This window comes from Paramisgurnus dabryanus, chromosome 20 (genome assembly GCF_030506205.2).
Source record: "Paramisgurnus dabryanus chromosome 20, PD_genome_1.1, whole genome shotgun sequence".
Taxonomy (NCBI): Eukaryota; Metazoa; Chordata; class Actinopteri; order Cypriniformes; family Cobitidae; genus Paramisgurnus; species Paramisgurnus dabryanus.
The window spans coordinates 29,774,466-29,780,195 of NC_133356.1; the positions used below are offsets into that span (position 1 = coordinate 29,774,466).

At 35.6% G+C, this 5,730-nt stretch overlaps 1 long non-coding RNA gene across 1 annotated transcript; it reads right to left on the reverse strand.

Annotated features, from left to right (window-relative positions):
• Positions 1 to 1,925: 1,925 nt before the first annotated feature.
• LOC135730627 (uncharacterized) lies at positions 1,926 to 4,242 on the reverse strand. The gene is made up of 3 exons (XR_010526023.2): positions 3,370 to 4,242; positions 3,215 to 3,280; positions 1,926 to 3,140 (listed from the first exon to the last, which is right to left on the reverse strand). It is a non-coding gene; the product is annotated as an uncharacterized lncRNA (long non-coding RNA).
• Positions 4,243 to 5,730: the final 1,488 nt, after the last annotated feature.

A 5,730-nucleotide genomic window follows, 5' to 3' on the forward strand; every position in this document is an offset into this window, starting at 1 on the left:
ACGTAAGACCATCTGATGAATTTACAAAATCTCAGACATTAGTTGACGCTAGCGAAGAAAAACTTTGATCAGGTGTTTGAGGCGACAAAAGTGTGTATCCTAACTAAGTTTGAAAAGAAAAAGTATGTTTCAGAAAAATACGCGAACCTAGCAACCTCAGTAACAAACCATAGGTAAAATATAATTTTGTGTTTGCTTATTATGCACTGATAGATGTTAACCTAAGTTGAACCTAACCCCTCAGGCAAACCAAGGGTCTGCTCCACTTCATAAAAATCCTGTCATCGCTCCTGTCATTGGGGGTTTTGTGCTGTAAGTCGTAAAGCTAAAGACGCCGATTGACCTTAAAACCTACTATAACCTAATATCATGTTAGGATGTTAGAATAGTATATTTTTATTTTTTAAATAAGTGTTAAGGTTTACCTAATTAATATATGTACATTTCACTGTTATGTAGAGGTACATCCTATCTGGTGTTATTGATATAGATAGTTTAATGGTAGCACACAATCATGTTTAACAAAACCACACACACACACACACACACACACACACACACACAAAAAAAAAGTCTAGTGTGTCTCTGTAAGCCATGGCAATTTTGTTAAATGTTTTGTCTTTAAAGAAATGTTTGTTGTCACGTTAGTGACATCCTGGCTTATAACATCGTTAACTTTGATAAATAATATTTGCAAACATTTTATTGTTCCCTAAATGGATAACAGATGGTTTTAAGGTTACATTAATTAAAAAACAACACCACAATGTGAGATAAATGTCTTAAACCTTTTAAGTTTCTTTAAATCGCAAATAATGGATGACATGATTTAATCAGTATCTGTGTAATGAATCCTACATCTAAAAACCCCTACTTATTGTCAATGAGGACACAGACTTAATATCAAAACTTTAGTAACAAACAGATACATCATAGACCCCCATGCAAACACACACACACACACACACACACACACACACACCTTGCAAAGACACTGGGCTCATAAACACGCCCACACATAAACATACTGTATGCACACACACACAGACACATGCGCGACTTGGTACCGCTCATGTGACATTAGATATAAACTTACTCATACACACCCAGATGTTTAATTATGGAATGTGTATAAAAACTTTTGGATGTTAAAACAACAAAATTAAGATCGAATAGCTTTTGTCATAATAGTCAAATGGCCGTTTCATTTTAAAACCCGCATGTTTAAATCAGAGGCGTTCTAAAACTAGAAATGTTGACAGAATTGCATTTGTTGTATAATAAACACATAGAGGTTGGGATCCACAGCGGACACAAAACCAGGAAATGGGGTCAAAATGTCTTAAACATTAAAAAGGTTCTTAACGCCATAAGAGCGCCTCAGCGTACGTTCTCTGGCAACGGTGGTTCGCGCATTCATGTGTTTTAATCAGAGCCTTGATTAAAGAATTCCGTAAATCTAAAATTAAACCCTATTTTGTCAGAGCGGCCAGAATTACATTTTATTGTGTAATAAACACATATTCCCAGTTGGTTTTAAGATGTCATTAATTTAAAACAAAACCCCGAAGATATGAATTTTTTAATCGTTTAAAAGTTTCTTAATGGCCGATATGTGCACGCATCCTCGTATGTTCTATTGTAAACGCTGGAGCCCCAATCTTTAATGGCTTGAACAGAACCCCCTGCTTGAAATGCTTCACAGATCTCGTGAAGCGAATCAGCTTTTATTTAGTTTAAAATAAATAGGCTTTAAAGTCTGCTGGTTGCTAACGGATGGTGATAGAGAGAGAGACTGAAACTGATCGTCCAAAACAACAAACTTTTTTCCACATCAATAAATATGATGAACACTCGCAAGACAAGAAACACGCGCTGGAATAACATGTTCAAGAAACCTTTTATTTTGACAATGCCTACCGTGTTACATTTATAAATAGCCTACACTTGTGGATGTTAGATGACATTAATGAATTCAACCCAGAAGAGGGTGTGAAATGTCTTAAAACGTTTAAAAGGCTCTTAACACCATATATAAGAGCGCATCAGCATACGTTTTCTGACAACTTTGGTACACGCATTCACATGTTTTAATCAGAGACTTGGTTAAAGAAAGTCCCAAATCTAAAATAAAACCCCTATTATACCGGTGCGAACAGAATTACATTTTATTGTGTAATAAACACATATTCACAGTTGATTTTAATGTGTCATTTTTTTTTTTAAAACAAACCCCAGAAGATGAATTGACATATGGACGATTTCTTAACGTATGGATATGAACACGCATCCGCTTATGTTCTCTATTGCAAGCGCAGGACCGCAATCTAATGGTGTGAACAGAATATTGTGCATGAAAAGATTAAGATTTTATTTAGTTAAAAATAAAAAGCCTTAACCTAAAGACTGTGTTATTGGCGGCCCCCGGTGGTTTTGGCACAGTTCATTGCTATACCCATGCTGAATATTTCATTAAATAAAATTGTGTTGTTACAAACTTTTAGATACTGCATTGTTTGCCATAAAATAGGGTGTGATCTAAAATAAACCTTTTACTTTTTGACAGAGTTACCATATTACATATTACCACGGCGGTTTTAAAAGACACTAGTTTACAAGCAGCCCCCTAATGTGAATTATCTCAAACACCCAGACGCTCACAGCGCAGCTTCTGTTTAAGGCTTATCAGAAAATTATAGCTTATAGTTAAATAGATAATAACAGATTTAAGTATAACCAGTTACAACTAAAATATTTTATTCTTGCGTGACTTTAAAAAAGTCTCTTGACAAAACAAACGTATTATCAAGTTGTATTTATAAGATACACGCAGACATTTGTCCTAAAATCTAAAATAATAATTTATTTTTTTGTCAGAGCAGACAATATAAGACTCTTTGTATAATATACACATTTTCACACATGTTTTAAGAAGCCTTTAATTAAAAATAAACCCTAAAATGAGGTGAAGACGTCTTAAACAAGCACTGTGGACAAATCCGACACATGTATCCAGTATCCGAAACGTTTTAAATCCAATTTGCCACAAAATGTTTAAAATGTCCCAGACAAATCCAAAAAGTCTCCGATTTTTCTCTTTTTTAAAGATACGTCCAAAGCGTTGTGGTCTGTATCCTAACCTGTAAACAGATAAAAACAAGTTATTAGGACAAATATCTAAATAAAACAATTTTCTTATGCAAGATAAACGTACCGTGGAGATCCGCTATATATTTTGCAATAGTACACACAACGTTCGTTTTGCCTCTGATATCCAAACCTTTAAAACAGATAACACATGTTATTAGAAAATATTAAACCAAACCAGTTTGTTTAAATCTATTGTAACAGGATTAAATAAAAACACACCGGACAACACGAGCCAGTCGGCGTCTCTTTTGTTCCAAGATTTCCGTGTTACGCTGCGGGTGGTTCTAGTCTCGGTCTGACTTTTTTGTTCAGGCCACTCTTCTCCGCGATTTACCAGGAATAGTTAATACCAGTTTAGACAATTTCGCTGCAATACCAGAGATCGAATTTTTAGTTTTTAAATAAATCATACAAAATACTGGAACGAACACAGCGAAACACATACATACCAATAGACTTGAGTATAACAGCTCTGCTCCATCCAAACTGTTTTCGGGAGATCTCTTGTCGCTCCCCAATAAAGGTTCGGTCATAAACTTTCAAAGATTACATCACACGACCCCCACACAAACACACACTGACATAATATCAGCATCAGAAAACTTTGTGTCTGAACAGAAAATAGACTAGTTCGATAGAAAATATCGGCTTTAAGTTTAACCAGTTACAACTAAAATATTTTATTCTTGCGTGACTTTAAAGAAGTCTCTTTACAAAACAAACGTATTATCAAGTTGTATTTATAAGACACACGCAGTCAATTCCCCTAAACCTAAAAAAATACTTTATTTTTGTCAGAGCAGACAATATAAGACTCTTTGTATAATATACACATATTCACACATGTTTTAAGAAGCCTTTAATTAAAAATAAAACCCCAAAATGGGGTGAATACATCTTAAAAACATTTAAAAGATTATTAACGTCATATATAAGTTTCTCTGTCACCATCTGTGCACGTATACACATGTCTTAATCAGAGACTTGGTTAAAGATTCCACTAAATCTAAAATAAAATCCTATTTTGCCATAGTGGACAGAATTACATTTATTAACATTATTTTAAAATGGCAGATATGAACACTCACCCGGCGCTTTGTCAGGCCCCGCCGGATCTTTAATACGCGTGAAACTATAGTGCAGGTAATGAAAAGATTCACGGAATTCCTGAACCGTTTAAAAATTTATTTAGTTTAGACTATCGTCTAAAGATTGTAGTATTGGCTTAGATCATTGCTTAAACTATACCCATATACGGAATATTTAATTAAATAACTTGTGATGTTACAATCAAAAGTTTTAATCGTAGCATTGTTCATGATTTGTCTAAATCTAAAATAAACATTTACTTTTTGACACCGTAATGGGTGATTGTTTTACCAACATTGAGTTTTTGAAATCTTTAATCGCTTTACAACACGCACCCCTGTGAAAGAATGCAGGTCTTGTGAGAAAGGAGGGAGGAAGGGTGAGAGCTGTCATCAAATGTCGAAACACGAGCTGTCACACACGAGCCGTCATTAAACATATCAGCATAGGCTTGACATAAAATACACTCAGGAAAAACAATCACTCTAAATGACCGGCCATAAAACCATTAAATACTTTCTGTCTAAAGTTGACAACTTGTACAGATTTTGATTGATGGTCCCGCCCCCTGTCAAACAAGTCATAAAAACACAAACTGTCAAAACACCATCTGTTAAGGAGTCATAAAACACAAACTGTCATAAAACCATCTGTTAAGGGTCATAAAACACAACCTGTCAAAACACCATCTGTCATGGGGTCATAAAACGCCATCTGTCAAGGGGTCATAAAACGCCATCTGTCAAGGGGTCATAAAACACGACCTGTCAGACAGCAACTGTCACCGGGTGGGGGAGGGGGTCATAAAAGTTTGACGAGTGCCGTCCCCATACAACTACTCCTGTGGATTATTGGGAGACTATAGTATGGTCAGATAAAAGCAAAATTTTACTATTTAGCAGTCATTCTACACACCATGTTTGGAAAGGAAATAGCACTGCCCACCACCACAAGAACACCATACAAACAGTTAAGTTTAGGGGTGGAAGCATCATGGTTTGGGGCTGCTTTTCAGCAATGGGTACTGGCAGACTTCATATTATTGAAGGCAGGATGAATGGAGAAATGTACCGGGACATTCGGGATAAAAATCTGCTACTATCTACCAGAAAGCTGAAAATGAAAAGAGGGTGGACATTTCAGCAAGACAATGATCCCAAACACAATGCCAAGGAAACAATGAAGTGGTTTCAAAGAAAGAAAATGAAGTTGCTTGAATGGCCCAGTAAATTACCTGACCTAAATTCCATAGAAAATCTATGGAGAGAACTGAAGCTCAAAGTTCATAAGAGAGGCTCATGGAACCTTCAAGATTTAAAGACCATTTGTATGGAAGAATGGGACAGAATCACTCCTGAGCAATGCAGACGACTGGTCTCTCCATGCAAGAGGTGTCTAGAAGCTGTAATCACCAACAAAGGCTTTTCTACAAAGTATTAAATAAAGTGTGTTCAATACTAATTCCCTGTGTCATTTCACTTTATTATGACT